The 17317-nt window shown below is 38.6% G+C and overlaps 1 protein-coding gene across 5 annotated transcripts in view; it reads left to right on the top strand.

Moving 5' to 3' along the window:
- The window catches only part of DLG5 (discs large MAGUK scaffold protein 5), a 153500-nt gene that overhangs the window by 22642 nt on the left and 113541 nt on the right, over window positions 1-17317 (top strand). The window contains exon 1 of one of the 5 annotated variants that reach the window (XM_031956412.1): window positions 10343-11792. The exons of the other annotated variants lie outside the window; for them this stretch is intronic. The gene's annotated coding sequence lies outside the window, so the exon portion shown is untranslated. Of the gene's footprint in view, window positions 1-10342; window positions 11793-17317 lie in introns of those variants that run through there. 5 annotated transcript variants of the gene reach the window in all.

The following is a 17317-nucleotide window of genomic DNA, read 5'->3' on the forward strand; positions in this document are numbered from 1 at the left end:
GAATTGCACCTGTTTAACATATTTTGGATTACTTGTCATCTATTCGAGGGAAGGAAGGGAAAATTTGGAACACAATTTGCAAGGGTGAATGTTGAAAACTAATGTATATGTTTTGAAAATAAAAAGCTTTAATTAAAAAAATAATGTTTTTAAGAACATTATAGAGGATTACAAAGGAAACTAATTATATTGAAATATAGGTATCAAAGTATTGAAAAAAGAAGTTTGTCAGCCTCAAGTTAAGAACTCCTGCACTTTGTTGAGTAGGGAAGTGACAGAGACAGTCTTGTGCTTCAGGAAACTCACTTTGGAATCAGTGGAGAAGTTCGATCAAAGAGAATATGAATTAAGGTCTTGAGGGGGGATTAGCCTTGATGCCCTTCAGTGTTATAGATAATCTTCCCTTTGCTGCTTTAGAAACCTCACTTGAAGGAGACTCTTATTAAATATTGGCAAATTGAAAACTTCCTGAGGTCTCTCACCTAAAAATAACAACGACGATAATAACCAACATCCATACATCACTTTAAAGCTTGCAGAACTTTATATATATATATATATAATTTGCATTTGATTCTCATAATAACCTGGTGAGGTAGGTGCTGTTATTGTTTCCATTTTAGTAGTAGATGCTATTGAGGTAAACAGGGGCCATACAACTAAAAAATTTCCGAGGCAAGATTTGAACTCAGATTTTAATGACTTGAAGTTCAGCATGTTAACTACTACACTTTCCAACTCCAGAGAACCTCCAGAATATCAAGAGTAGCCTATGTAGACCTTTCAGGCTACCCCAGTTTATCAAGGGAAGAGATTGTGCTTGAGTTTTCCTTGGGAAGCACCAGCAAGTACGAAGAGTGATGAGAATTGACAGTCTGCAGGGTACTGACCTCATGATCCATTTGGCCCTTTCCCAGGAGGACTCAGAATAGTTGTTTGACAACCCCTCTGTCCCCACCCCTCCACAGACAGTGGGGGAGAATCTGTGTGTGTGTGTGTTTGTGTGTGTGTGTGTGTGTGTGTGTGTGTGTGTGTGTGAGAGAGAGAGAGAGAGAGAGAACAAATACTTGTGAACAGGAAATCTGTGTTAGACTAATAAACATTTATTGTATTTTTAAATAATTATCTGAGCCTAGAACCGAGATACAACAGGCAAAAGAAAAGTGAAATTTCTTCCCTCAAAAAGCCTATGTTCTAGTGCCATGAGTAAATAGAGGAGTAGTGGATATAGCACATAAACAGAGGAGTAGTAAAAATTTATGGAGGGAAAAGATACTAATTCAATTCAGTATACAGTTATTAAGTTTTTCTATATGCCAGGCACTATGTCAGCCCTGGGGATACAAATAAGAAACAGAGGCAGGCTTTTTACCCTGGAGGAGCTTATAATCTAGTATGAACCAGAAAGGCTTTGAATCAAGCTTGAGATTCTTAAGAAGCTGAGAGGAGAATGGAGGGGTGGGGGAGCATATTACAAACATTATACAAAAATAGGAAGGTAGGTGGGGAATGAAATGCCACATTAGAGGTCCTCTCCCCATTATTCTTAGTTCTACCCTCTGGGAACAAGCTGGACCAGTCCAGTCTCTCTGCCACATGTCAGTACTCTTCATTCACTTGAAGTGCTTATTAAGCACTTCCTATGCACCAGTACTGGAAATACAAATTGAGTCAGCAAGCATTTATTTTTTAAGCGTGAGCTATGTTCCAAATGTTGTGCTAGACTGAGAGATGAAAGCCCCCAAATTAGCTTTAGTCTAGCTGGCTGAGACCAGGTGTATGTATATAAATAGATAAGCAAATACAAAATAGAAAGAAGGAAATGTTGGGGAAAAGGAGTGAATAGTACAGGATGGGCCATTTGAAAAGGTTTCATGTAGACAAGTCAACCTTTGGTCTGTGCTTTCTCATATTTAAGATTGAGGAATAGGAATGGATGTATCTGAGATTCCGCCAGTCCAAGATCTACAAACCTGTCATTCCCCTAGAAAAGGAAGCTTAAGCTGAGCTTAAAAGGAAGAGATGGAGGTAAGGAGGGGCTTCCTTGCATTCTCTGGATAGCCAGTGAAGGATCAGCAAGAAAGCCAGTCTGGCTGGATTATAGAATGTAGAATGAGTCTGGAAAGACCGGTTGGGACGTGGTATAAAGGGTTTTAAATGCGAAACAGAGAAATGTATTTGTGACTCTAGGGACAAAAGACAGAAGGTGGAGCTTATTGAGTGGGGATGTAGCGTGGTCAAAGATGCATTTAAGGAAACTTGCTTTGGCAGATCTCTGGTGGATGCCTCTGGGGAGGGGAGAAACTTTGGGCAGGAAGACCAATAATCTAGGAGAGAAAGATTGAGCTTGAATTAGGTTGTGTCCATGCAGTCACAAAGAGTAGGACACAATTGAAATGACTGAGCAACAGCAAATCTCAGCTGAGAGAATGAGGAGAAGGGGATGGGTTGAAGTTTGGAGAAGGTCAAGAGTGAGGAATGGGATAAAAAATCAATTGGGGGGGGGGGTTAGAAGAAGATTAACATAAATATGTAGTAGTTCCCCATCAACATGACTGTTGCATATGAATGAGTAGAAGCAGAGGAAGGTGATGAAGGCACTTTTTAAGCTTTTGGACACTACTCTGCCAATGTGAACCATTATGACCATATAAATAGAAGTCATTAATTGTTATTAATGCTTGCTACTTTGGAGATCTGAGATTTAGCACTCACTATAGATGCTCTGGCCGCTGATTGGGATGGCAGTCCTCTGTCACTAAGTGATTAGTGATTTGGAGCTGGAAAGAACTTAAAGGTCATTAATTCCAACTCCCATATTTTACAGATGAATATACTGAAGATTTTTCCAGGATCACACAGAGACCAGACCAGGTGGGAATTTAAAGCCAAGTTTCCTGCTTTCACACCTGCCATTATACTGTGGGTGGCTTGGTGGTTTTTTGAGAGTTGCCATGGCTGAAAAAATTCATAATTACATGACCCCACTTGGCAAACCTCTTTTAACCTAGCTTAGTTTATCCTTAGGCAACAAAAAAGCAGTGCATGGAGACTTCTTTTTCCAGGTAAGATCTCCCAGATCTTGGAGTCTGTAATCAGCCCTGGGGAACTGAAGGTCAGCTTTGTGCATCTCATTACAAAGCTTTAGAGCAGTGGTTCTCAGAGTATGGTCTAGAGAATCCTGGGGATCTCTGAAACCCTTTTAGAGGGTCTACAAATTCAAAAATACTTTTTATTTCCAATATGGTAAATCTCTATAAATATAACCCAGATAAATAAAAACACTTTGGAGAGATCCTCAATAATTTTTAATAGGATAAAGATACTGAAAACAAAAGTTTGAAAACCACTGCTTTAGAGTGAGATGTGAGTGGAGCATTGATGATGATGGTAATTATAATGGATGGTGATAATTGTAATAATAGCTTATGTTTGCATAATGCTTTGAGGTGTCCAAAACATTTTCCTCACAATAGTTCTTTAAGGGATGGTCATATAAATGTTATTCTTATTTTACAGATGAGAAATAGGCTCCTATAGGAGAAGGGAACTGGTCAAGATCATATAGTAAATGCCATAGCCAGGACTCACTCAGACTTACAACTTGACCTCCAAATTCAGGGCTGTTTTCACATATCTTTGATGAGGGTCTGATAGCCAAGATTTCTAAGCAACTAACAGAATTACATAAGATCAAAATCTGTTCCCCCACTAATATATTGTTGGTGGAGTTGTGAAATGATCCAACCATTCTGGAGAGCAATCTGGAACTTTGCCCAAAGGCAAATGATAATTGTGGAAATATGTATAGAAGAATTGCACCTGTTTAACATATTTTGGTTAGTTTGGGTCTGTACCCCAAGGAAGTCATAAAGGAGAGAAAAGAACCCACATGTGCAGAAATATTTGTAGCAGCTCTTTTTGGTAACAATTGGAAAAGCCCATTAGTTGGGGAATGGTTGAACATGCTGTGGTACATGAAGGTAATGGAATTTTATTGTTCTATAAAAAATGATGAACAAGATGATTATAGAAAGGCTTGGAAAGATTTACATGAACTGATACTGAATGAAACAAGCAGAACCAGGAATACATTGTACACAATAATAGCAAGAATGTGCGATGATCAACTGTGAAAGACTTGCTTGTTCTCAGTAGTTCAGTGATTCAAAGTAATTCCAATAGACTTAGGACAGAAAATGCCATCTGCATCCAGAAAAAAATCTGAGGAGATTGAATGTAAATCAACACATGTTATTGGTGTAATATAGCATTTGAGGGCCCCTGGTTTTCTTTGGGGGGGGGGGGCTTCTGTTCTAACAATAAATCAATAGTCCTTAATCTTCTGGCTTTGGAGTCTGCCTCCCATGCCCAAATCTGTTTGATTCTGACCATTCCTCAATCAGAAAGATTCTGATCACAGGTAGTCCCACAGATCAAATTCCTGACACAATAGTGAATAGACCACTCTTCAGTTCATTGCTGACTGTGTAGATAATCTGTTGGTCAGTGATAAATAGATTCTGGAGACCACTCCTCTGGGCCCTAGATGTCAGTGATAGAAAGTGGGAAAAGGAGTTCCCTTTTTCTTAAGAGTTTGCTATTTCTTTTGGAATTCAGCTCGTTTGTAATGGCATTACAATTGCAATAAAATTTTGCTTCTTGACTAGGAAATGGGTTCAAGCCTGCAAATTCTTTTGAGATACCTTGAGACACTGGTCTGTGACTCCAAGCGTTTGGGGTCCCCTTCCCAATCTTAACACTATGTTCACTTCTTTTTTTTTTTTTTTTCTGTTTTTTACTCTCTCCTTTGGGTTTTCCCTTTTACTCTTATTTTTCTCTCCCAACATGATTCATAAAGCAATGTGTATTAAAAATAAAATAAAAATAAAAACTTACCAAAAAAGGGAATAAATAGATAAATAACAAAAAAATAAACCCTGTTCCTCAAAGAGAAGTGGTCAAAGTATGGCATAAATATTTCTTGGAAGAAACTATTAACAAACTACCTGAAACAATTTTCAATCTGTAATAAGAGAAATGAAAATCAAAACAACCCTGTAGTTTTGTCTCACACCCAGCATATTGGCAGTGACAAAAGTCAGAAATAGTGGGAAGACAGATCCCAGTGTATTGTTTGGTAGAGCCGTGAATTGATGCAATTTTGTTCTGGAAAGCAATTTAGAATTACCAGAAGAAAGGAACTTAAATAGCTAAGCCTTATGAACTAGAAATTGTACTGCTAAGCATATACCTCAAAGGAAGTCAATGCCAAAAAGAAAGGTTCTATATGAAACTGTTTATAGGAGCACTTTTTGTGATAACAAAGAATTAAAACAAAATAGATTTCCATAGATTAGTTAAACAAATTATGATATGCGAATGTAATGAAATATTTCGCCATAAGAAATATAAATATGATGAATGCACATGAGCATGGGAAGACTTATATAGGCTATATCAAGCTATGCAAATTGAAGCAGAGCTAAGCAAATAATATATAATGATTGCAATAATGTAAGTGAGAGGACAATAGCATAAAAATAAAAGTTGAAAGTTCTGAAATTATTTATCGTTTCTACAATTTGTTTTTTGATCCTATTCTTTTTTCTTTTTTTTTTTTTAAGAGAATTTTATTTTTTCAAATACAAGCAAAGATAATTTCCAGCATTCACCTTTGTAGAACCTTGTGTTCCACATTTTTCTCCTTCTGCTTGTTTAGTTTTGCACCTTTTTTCTTTCTTTCTTAGTACTTTATTTTCATGAATGGGAGGGAGAAACAGGGAGGAAAACAGTGGGAAAGAGATGGTAGCTAGTAAAGCAAAAAAATTATTTTACCAGTTAAGTCATTTATTTTCTCTCAATTACTTCACTTCTACCTCAATTAAATTTATTTAGTTGTTTAATTAAAAGAAAAAGTCACATATTTCCACGTTAACTATATTAAGAAAGTCATGTGTCATTTGATATTTTAATTTCATCTCTGTTAAGAGGTGGGTGACATATTCATTGTCCTCGAGTTGTATTTTATCATTGTATTGATCAGAGCTGTAAAATATTTTCATTTTTTCAGCATTTCTTTATAGAGTTGATGATATGGTATAAATTATTCTTCTAACTTGGCTCACTTCACTCTGCATCAAAATTTATTTTGAAAAAAGTTTGCCAAGGCATTAAATGCTTTATGTCATTTGAGCCCCTTTAGAGTGTCCTTTTGAGACCTTGTCTTTTTCTTATCTGATATATACTTGCATCCCTTCTCTGCCAGAGGCTAGGTGACATCCGTCTCCTCAAGGCCGTTATAAATTAGGAGATAGAAGAAACGTAGGAGCATAAGTAATCAAATCTAGTTTTTCTGATGACCCTGACAGAGCCAAGAGGGATGATGAGATCTAGCAAAGGTTTATTTTCTTTTTGTTTAGTTTTCTTGTTAGTTTTTTTTAAAAGAATGTAGAAGACTTACTTGTCTTGTTTGTGGGTAATAGAGTAGAAACAAAAAAGACTGAAAAGAAAGGGGTGATTGAAAGATGCAGGTGTTAGAGAGGTTGGCAATTTGCTTAATTTCTTTTACAGATGAGATTTGGGTAGACAGAATGAAATTGGGTATTGATGGGAGTGGGGAGGAAGAACCATGTTAATGGGGAAAAATAACCATCATTTCTGAAAGTTCAAACTGGATTTAGTGTCCACTGAATTATAAATTTAAAGTGTTAATTTAAATGAAAAGGGAACTGCTTATGTTCTACAATACCTAACTCTTAAGACTATTGTTCCTTCTGGTATGAGCCTAGTGCATGCTTTTTTGGGATAGAAGGTGGGTAGAAAAAGGGTAGGATCCGAGCAGGACTTGTTTGTCTCATATGTAGATTGCCTCTGGAAATGGGGCTTGTGTGAAGTCACTCCAGTGCCAAAGTTTCTTATGGGTCATAGCCTAGTTAGAGAGACGTAGCAAGTCTCTGAATCAATGGTGGATATAATTTGATTAGTTGGTTGTCATATACATGGTCCTGAATAAAGTCATCCCCATAGTTTTTCCTCATTTTCCCAGATGAGGCTTTTCAAATGGTGGGATCATTCAAATGGTTGGGGACTTTGGGATCAAGGCTTTGAGTTCTCTCTTTGTACTGGTCAATAGGATGCTTTCATGGAAAGAGTCTGGAGGTCTCCCCACTGGGCATTTGGGTGAGTTCTGTGTTTGTTTGCCCATTCCTAAAATTGGGAGCCTGCCACAATATATCTCAGTACCACACTGAAGGTTAATGATAGGTTAATACATCTATCATTAATGCAGTTGATCTGAAGGAATTTTTACAAGTATGAAAAACTTTCACAAATATAAAAAACGTTAATAATTCAAAATAAATAAAAAAAGAATCAAATATTAAAAAAAAAAAACCAACTTGAATCTTTAGCTATAGTATATACCTGACCAACTGTCTTTTAGAGCATGAGAGTGCAGGTGACTTAATATAGAGCCAGTCAAAAAAAGTCAGTTGATATTAAACACCTACTGCATACCAGTCACTGTGTTAGGTGCTAGGCAAACGACAATGTAATGGGGGAGAATTCATCCCTCCTTGAAGAATGACACAGCTGACTACCTGCTATCTGAGCATTTATTGTCCCATCAACTTTACCATCCCACCTTGATCTCTATCCACTTCCATCACCTCTGATCTTTGGTAGTATCAATTGTCTCCTTTGTGTAAAAACATTATATGACCAACCGGGGCTACCAAGTCAAAAGCCAAAATAAGTCATCCTTTGAGAAGATTCATTTTTATTGGAGGAAACTTAAAACCCGAGGCTGCTCAGCACTGTGCAGAGGACGGGGGATTTGGAGTTAGCCAGCATTTATTAAGTGCCACTGGCACTGGGCTTAGCTCTAGGGCTGTGCTGAAACGCAGATCACTGATCTGTTCTCCTGGAGCTAGTATTCTATTGAAGGAGACCAACATGCATACAACAAGCCAGATAAGGACTGGGGATAAATTGGAGATTATCTCTGGGTTGAGAAAGCACTGGGAAAGGCAACTTCAGGAGAGGGGGAGGGAAAGGGAAAGGGAATAAGCATTAATTAAGTGCTTTCTAGGTACTGTGCTAAGTTCTTTGCAAATATGGGCTCTTTTGATCTCAGAAGGTGGAACTTTGGCAGAGTTGAAGGTATTCAAGAAATACCTTAGAGAAGGAGACAAGAGGTCTTGGAAGACTTAGATTCTGGAGATGGAGTGGGCAGGAGCCTGGTGTTCTTGGATTCCGGGGGGATGTGTGGAGGGGAGGGAATAAGGTGTAAGGAGACCAAAAAAGTCAGGAGTCAAGCTGTGATGGGCTTTGAAAACCAGATTTTATGTTTGACCCTGGTAATAGGGAGCCACTGGAGTTTATTAAATAGAGGGATGAAGTCATCAGACCTGCACTTTGGGAAGATTATTTGACATTTTGAGAATAGATTGGAATGTGGAGAGACTCCACTCATGAAAATCCACCATTAGCTCTTGCAATAATCTAGGCTTGAGGTGAAGAGGGTCTGCTCCAGGGTGGTGCTGGAGTTAGGGGACAGAAGGAGACAGGTGTGGGAGATGTTAAATGGATAAAAGCACTGGAATTGGCAAATGATTGGATGTGAGGTGGAGAGAGTGAGGAATGGAAGAGGGCTCTTGGGTTTTGAGCCTGGGTGACCTGGCAGAAGGTGGTGTCCTCAGTAGCAACAGAGAAGTTGGGAGGCTTCCAGATTTCCAGGTAGATTTGATTTCATATCTCAGCTATTCTGTATAATCTTGGGCAATGCATTGAACTTCTAAACCTCAGTTTCTTGTCTGTCAAATGAAGAGGCTTATCTCAGTTCCTTTTAACTCTAAATTTTTGTTCCTATATTTAATATAGATATTTAAATATTATATATATATACACACACAAAACAATATAATTTGTTTTTTTATTCATATATTTTATTTTTCTATAACTTCATTTCAGAATTGCCTTTTCCAGAGAGCAGTCCCTTCCTCCTCCTTTCCTTTATTCTCCCCCCCCCCAAAAAAAAAAAAGTAGTTGAGCAAAACTAATCTAATCAAGGCATCTTACTGAGGCTGCTGGTATCTTTTGTGTGACACACCCATAGTTCCATGCCTCTGTAAAGTAGGGAAGGAGGTACATTTTCTTCTCTTCTGGGACAAGTTTGGTCATTATAATTACTCAACATTCAGGTTTGAATTTTTTTTTTCTTTTCTTTTTCCAGGTTGTTATTTTCATTTATGTTGTAGGTGCTGATTAAAAGTGATTTCAAAAAAGGGGAAGGTGCTAGCTACTAGACAGGATTAGGAAAAGTCTCTTTTTAGGTTTTAATAGGAAATGAACCTGGCTTTGTGGAAGCCAGGGATTTTAGCAGGTCCACGGTGAGAGAGAAGGGCATTCCCTGTGTGAAGAATAAAGTCTGGTGCAAAGGTAGAGTAGTCTTGATTGGTTGAAATGGCGAATGCAAGAAGGGGAGTCTTGTGAAATGATGTTCACATTTGTATAGTTTTTCATTGTATGCTTGTTTTAATATGCCTGCTAGATTATATGCTTCTTGTGGGCAAAAGCCCTGTCCTATTTATCTCCTCCAACACATAGTACCCTTCATTTCCCACACTTATAATTTCATTGTGGGTAGGGCTATCTACCAATATTTCTTTGCCTTCTATAGATCTAAAGAGTTCCCTAGTTTGCCTAAGATCAACTATGTGGTAAAGGCTTTTTCTTTCTCAAACCAGCTCTATATCCATTTTTTCTGGCTTTCTCCCATACCCTCCCTACTCTTCTCTGACTGCTGGTCACTCTGGCTTTCTTTAAATCCCAACTTAAAATCCTACTACTTGGAACCTTTCCCAGCTCCTCTTAGTTCCAATTATTTTCTCTTTGTTAATTATTTCCTATCTGCAGCTTGTTTTGTATATATTTGTCCTCCACCAAATTGTAAGCTCCTTGAGGACAGAGACTATTTTCCAACACATAATAGGTGCTTAATTAATGTTTTTTTAATTCCTTGCTTCTCATTTGACATTTTAAATGCTTAATATAACTGTAATGTGAATGAATGAACATTTTAGTGATAAAATACCCAGTTGTTGATATCCTGAGGCAGGACATGATTTGGCTAGGGGGATGGTAACATTTTTATTTGACTATTTTTTTTTGATCAGATGTGTGATTTTTCTTGATCCTTGTGCTTATGATTCAGTTCTAAAGTTGTTTTTTCCCCCTTGAAATAAATTTTATTTATTGGAGGCTTCCTGTGTGCAATCAACATTGATTTACAACAAAGGAAAAATTAGAGAGTGATTACTCACTTTACAGGAGGATTCACGGTATAATTTTTCATTAGCATAAGTCTAGTGTGGTTGGAAGTACTGAAGGCTAACAGACTAAATGCCAGTTCACTTGAGAGTCTCCACAATTTATGTATGAAGAGCACTGCTGTCTGTTGTTAAGAATGAAGAAGTATATTGTAGTTCATTGTGGAAGCATCTAGGACTGATTTTTTTTGTTTGTTTTTGGTTGGGTGGGAAGGCTGGGGATGCTACAAGCATTTATTTAGTGACTACTATTTAATGCTAAGCATGAAGAAAAAATAGTTCCTGCCCTCATAGGGCTTACATTCTTATTGAGGAAAAACTTTACACAAAAAGGAGCTAATAGGGTGGTGGGAAGATGGGAAGCTTCCTGGAAAGGGACATAGTCTTGAAATCCAAGAAGTCATAAGGACTACTGGGAAACGAATGAAGGTTGGCAGGCTTGGATAACTCCTCCAAAATGGGGCAAAGGGAAGAACAAATCAATGAGAGAACCTTCTCTTCTGCCTCCTTGAAGGCCTCAGGGAAAGATGGATGTTCCAGGAATCAGGAGTGAGGGAGGTTCTAGGTTCCAAAATGAGTATTTAGTTATTACATCACTACATATGTAATAACATGTTATTTGTTAATACATGGATTATGCTGCTTATTTCTGAATTTTGGGTTTATGCTTTTGAATTGGGAAGGGATTGAATTGAAAGAGTCCATACCTTTAAGATGGCACCCTGCTGGACTTAATCCTTGCTGTCAACCATGAGATGTTATTGGGTGCTGTTCTGTGTCCGATCATTATAAAAATAGAGTTGAATAAGGAATGGTTCTTGGCTTAAAAGAGTTTATAATCTTTTGGGGGAAATTCAGTATACATGTTGGGGGAACAATGAATGACAAAAGATAGTCTATAATTAAATACTAAATTGTGTGGTACAGATCAAAGGCACCAAAGAGCACTGAGAGCAAAAGTAGTTGGGAAAGGCTTTTAGAGATGTTTCAAGTTGATTGAGTCTTGAAGGATGGGTATGATTTGGCCAGTGAGAGGACATCCTTCTACTCTATAATGCCATTGTGTGACAATAGGTTATTTATTCATCCAGTCTAGCACTGGAGATACAGAGAACGCCCCTACCTTCAAGGAGTTTATGCTCTAGTATGAGGTTAGGGCTACATAACACCTAAAAAACTGAGAAAGGAATGGATGGAAGAAAGCATCTGAAGTTCTGGGGCCGGTTGGGAAATGATGTAATGTATACTTTGGGTATACATCCCTTCTAGGATCTGGGAGGAGCTCTCCTTGGCTACTTTCCGTCCTCTCCAATCAGAGAAAGGGAGGGAGGGGCCCGAGGGGCCCAAGGGGCCGGAGTTACTGCCGACTACGAATTTCAGGGTGGATTTCATGTTACCATTATGGAGGAGAGCTAAGGAAGACGGAATCCTACCTTCACGGAGCTTCCAGTCTTGCATCAGGTGAGATAGTCTTCATAGCATAGCTCTTTGCCTTGTTGCACTTTTCTTGTCAGAAAACTTTTTCTTGTTAGTTTATAACTTCTTTGAAACGTCAGAATGCTTCCTCATAAAAAGGAAAAATGACCTTCTCTGTGGCTGCTCCATGGCTTAAGTTGAAGTAAAAAGGGGGAAAAAATCCGTGGGCTAGGTGAAACAAAATACTACGGGTTTGGGTTTTTTTTTTCCCTGGAGGTAAGTGGGGTCTCAGTCTTGCGATGTTTACTCACTTTAGGGATTGGTTCAAAATTAGAATCATCGTGTTTTATTGGAAGTCAGAATTAAATTGATAAGCAATTATTAAGCCCCTGTTGTTTTCCAGGCGTTTTTCTAGGCCCTGACTACTCAAAAACAAAAGTGAAACATCCCTTGCCCTCAAGGGGTTTATAACTTTAAAAAAAAAAAAAAAGAAAAGAAAAGAAATAAAGAAAGAAACTATATGCATACCTAGAAATAGATATATAATGTATGGAGATGTAATGTTGTTTATTGATTTTTTTTTTTTTTTTGGACTGGATACTTCTTGTTCCAAGCTGTGAAATCTAGTTCCAGTAGGGACTAGAATTCTTCTGGGAACTTTTTCTTTTCATTGTTTGTCAATTTTTTAAAGATTTTTTTTTTTTTTTTTTTTTAAATAAATCAGCCGTGTAACTGATGCAGTCTGAATCCTTCCCGTGCCTTGGGTAGTAGTGGAAACCAAATAGGAACGAGCGGGGAAGTGTTGCCGGTGGTCGGACCCATTTAGCTTCCGTCTGCCTGTCTTCCCCCTCTGCTCCCCTTGCCATTGGTCTGGCGGATGACCCGCTGGGGTTCTGTAACTCTACACCACCTGCGGAGGCCTTGGGGAGCCTTTGTCACTGCAGGGACAGAGCCGGGCTACCGGGCCAACTGGTTGAGCCACTGTGCGGGGCGGGCGCTGATGGGGAACAACAAGCTTTTGTTGTGTACGTTGCTGGCCAAAGTGCACTGTCAGCAGGGGGCCCGGGCTTCTCAGGACTGTGGGACCTGGTGGGCAGTGGGCCAGCACCCATTCTGCCTTGTCTTGGGCAGCCTACCCTGATAGATTATGGGGAGGGGTAAGATGAGGAGGGGTGTACCTTGGGAAGCTAATATTGAATAACCTCGGCTTTTACTCGTTGGTGGGGGCCACCTAAGCAAAGAGAATTACTTTTACTTTTGTCTTCAAGGCTAGCTTTTTTTGTTTTCTGAAAACTCGATCTTTTCATGGAAATGCCCATTTTTATAGCTTTGGGAAAAACCAAAGCGAACCCATCCATTCCCGGAAAACTTCCGGGTTTTCCAGTAAGGACCTCAGCCTGGAGCAGACTCCTGTTCCCAGGTGAAGGAGGTTGTAAATCTAGGTAGAACTCACTGCCCCCGTCACCTTTCAGGTTTGCTGATCCAGAAAGTTCCCCCATGTTTGGGGGAAACAGGCCGTTCTTGTGTTTTCAGAGTTGAAGTTTGAACCCTTTTCCTGCTTCCCACAATGCCATCCTTAAGGATTTGATTGAGTACACAGAGTGTGGAGATTGTACTGACTGATGTGTCTGCCTCCCTTTCTAGATTCCTCCATTGGGAACTTGGTTAGTTCTTCCGAGTTGCTCTCTCTTTTGGGGGAAGGACTTTGGTGGATTGTTTGGCTGGTTGGATGGAGCACTGAATTAAATTAGCTGTGGTTTGATGAGGGTAGAGGAGGAGAGAAACTTTGAAAGAAGAGACAGAAAAGTGATCGCAAGATAAACTGCCTTAAAAAACTGCTCAGGATAGGAGAAAGTGGTATGGGAGAGAGACCTAAGCTCAAAAGCATCTTTAGACTTTTCCTGCTTGTCTGACCCTGGACAAGTCCATCATCATTCCCTACCTCAGTTTTCTCAACTGCAGAATAATTGCCTCTATCTTTCAGAGTTGTTGAGAATCAAATCAGATGATTTTTACGTATTTTGCAAACTTTAAAAATGGTATACAAATGTAATCTATCACCAGATTCCTAAACCACCCTCTCCTAAACTCCAGGCAGTTTATTTTAAAGCTATTTATTTTCTTGTCATTTCTGTGTCTTTTTCCAAAGTCTCTCTCCACCTCCATCCTCCTCCTTCATCCTTATGAAAGCCACTGCTAATCCTCGAGTATAAGGTTCATCTGATTCTCTTTGTCAACATTTTTTTTCCTGCCCATCCTTGGAGAGCTAGAAGCAATATATCAGTAGAAGAAACAAAGATGATCTGACCCAGTGTGTATGCTATATTCAGTATACTACTATATCCCTCACTTTGTAAAACTGTGCTGCCGCAGGCATCCTTTGAAGAAGAACTTCTCCAGTAGAGAATGTCAAATTTGAAGGGACAGGGTGAAAACAAAAAGAACCCAGAATCTAAAAGTCTGTTTTCAAATAGATTCGGCAAAGAGAATCTCTCATTGGCTGACCTTCTAGCCCATTTCTTCCTTTATGTGAACACATCTTATTTCCTTTATTTTCAGTTTGTTATTTTTGGTTCCCTTGTCTCCCTTCTCTTTTGATCCAGGCCCCATAATATGAAAGTATAGAAAAAAAGTATGGGGACTTTACAAGGGTTGCCCCGAGCCAAAATCAAAACCAAAAAAGTATTTGTACAAAATCTCCCTTGACATTTCTACTGTAGCTGGAAAGACAAAAAGACTTGATGGGCTCTAGGAAATTTTATATATATGCGTGTGTGTATGTGTGTGCATATAAGATACACACACACATTTAAATATATATACATACACACACACACACACACACACACACATATATATAAAACTCCATATCTATATGAGTTCTGCTGGGCTAGCGGTGTAACTGTATCTAAAAGCATAACTGAGCATCTGCTTTCCAACCTGGGGCCCTGTTGGAAATCTTAATTTGGGGGATTAAAATAGCTTGCTTATTGGCTACAGGCCTTTTCAGATGAAAACTTGTGAATACGTGTCCTGCTTCAAGAGTCTGCTTGCCTGCTCCCCAAAGTCCCCTCCCCATTTATCTGAAATGTGATGACATGGAATGAACTTTTGACAAATAGATATTTTCTGGAGATGTTGTTTTCGGGCTCCTTTGGTCTTACTTCTGCCCTGTGATGCCTGTGTCTTATCTATGTCTTATCTGACCAGCTCTGGTTCTTGTTGGTTGCATTTTTTTGTTTGTTTGTTTTTTGTTTTGTTGCCGAAAGAGCTCTTGATAATGGTCCATTTGCAAATGGTACTGGGTTCTCTACCATTTAAATGATCAACAGATATTGATTTATCTTCTTTCCATACATTCTTAATTCCTGAATTTGTGTTCTTTAACATTTTGATAGTATTTCAATATAAGTTACTGATGTAATTTAATGTGTTTTATTTTAGAAAGGATCTACAAGTTTCTCAAGATACTGAGTTAAGGGCTCATTTACAAGAGAGAGGTGAAGAATCTTTGACTTAGTACAGGGTGAACACAGTGCTTGGGTACTGGGAGGGGACACTGGGGTGGTACCTCATTTTAGGCTTATAGACTTTGCATTTATCTAAAGATGAAATTCTGTCTTTTATCCACGGAAAAAATATCCCACCCCTTTTTTCTATTGTCTCTGTGTTGACTCTACATATTCTGATTAAGAAAATGGCAATTTTGCAAAATAGTTAGAGAATAAACAATATGATTTGCTAGATATGCTGGAGAAACCAAGACAGAATTAAAGCTCTTGCCTCCAGAGAGGTTACATTGTATTGGGAAGGTCCAGAATGCCTTGTACACAGTGCTTGCTGACTTGGATGGTGGTGGGAATTACCAACTGCTGAGCCAGGTATTGAAGGATCCTGGGATCTTAGATCTAGTCCTGAAGAGGATCTAAAAGGCCATTTAATTCAAACCCTCCTTATACAGATGGGGAAACTGAAACCCAGAAAGATTTAATTATTTGTCAGGTTTCACAACTTAAGACCCAGTGTTTGAACACAGGTTCTTTGGCTCTGGAGCCATTACCTTGCCACTGTGTATCAGGGGAGGGGCCAACTAAACACTGAAGGAAGGTAAGGATTCTCAGATGGGTAGATGAAGGAGTGAATTGCAGAGGCAGGGGAATAGCTTATGGTTGTCCAAGCCCAGAGAATGGAGAGTTGGATAGCAAGTTGTCAGTTTGAGGGACTGTAGGAGAATAAGATTTAAAAAAGAAAAAAAAACAAAAAACTAGAAATAGAGCTTGGTGCTTGACTGATTGGAAGGAGGCCTAAAATGTCAGAGTAAAAAGTTTGTACTTTGTTCTACAGATAGAAGGGATCCACTGAAGGTTTTTGAGCAAACCGTAGCATGCCTTCAGTTTATGTTGATAATGGGTACAGATGATTTATTGGGGTGGGAGGAGATCAGAAGCAGGAGGGATCCCAGGCAAGAGGTTTTTTAAATGTTTGTAGAGTATGTGCTATCTGCAAGATTCAACGGGCAGACACATACATATACAGATAAATGCATGCATACACACACACACACACACACACACAACATACATACAGATTAGACAAAAAAAGACATTTCTTAAGGACTCATTTAGTGTTTTCTATGCTTGTTCAGAGGAGATTACAACATTGACAGCTCCGTGTTTCCCCTTCCCCCTTTTCCAAGCCTGGTTTGGTATGCTTTGTGGCTGTAAATTGAAGGGAGTTGGATTATTTTTAAAGATATAGAGAGCAATGAAATCTGTTTTGCTTCCTTTGTGGTTAGGGGGAGCTTTCCTTTGTGGGTGCTTGTTTTTGAAAGATAACTCACTTTCTTTGTGACTGATAAGATGCTTCCCTGATAGCCTAATCACACTTCTTGTGGTTGACTGGAAAGGATTTGTAGAAACTATGCATGTGACCAGTTTCTTCTCTTTTTTTTTGCCTTATAATGGGTATCTTTTTGTTGCTAAGGGAAAATGGAAATGAGGGCCTACTTTCTCTACATCAGCCTGTGGAATTGTTTTTAATCTAGAAATGAATGCAAATACAAGCTTTGGATGACTGGGAACCACGGTTACATGACAGACTATCAGAAAGTCATGCCTTCAAGCCTTCCTCATTGGTTTCAGTAAAGAGGATTTGGAAGGTTTTAAATATTCTTTTGAGATGGCAAATAGCTTGGAGACTATGTGCTACCGAATGCTTTATGATTACATCCACAGAAAGAAGTATGGAAAAAAGGGTGAGGATTATGTTTTTTTCTTTCTTTCTTTTTTTTTTTTTTTTATTAAAGCTTTTTATTTTCAAAATATATGTGTGGATAATTTTTCAACATTGATTCCTGCAAAACTTATGTTCCAAATTTTCCCCTCCTTCCCCCCATCCCCTTCCCTAGATGGCAAGTAATCCAATATATGTTAAATACAGTATATGTATACATATTTATACAATTATCATGCTGCACAAGAAAAATCAGATCAAAAAGGAAAAAATGAGAAAGAAAACAAAATGCAAGCAAACAACAACAACAAGAGTATAAATGCTGTGTTGTGATCCAC

The sequence above is a fragment of the Sarcophilus harrisii genome, chromosome 2 (assembly GCF_902635505.1).
Source record: "Sarcophilus harrisii chromosome 2, mSarHar1.11, whole genome shotgun sequence".
NCBI classification, from domain to species: Eukaryota; Metazoa; Chordata; class Mammalia; order Dasyuromorphia; family Dasyuridae; genus Sarcophilus; species Sarcophilus harrisii.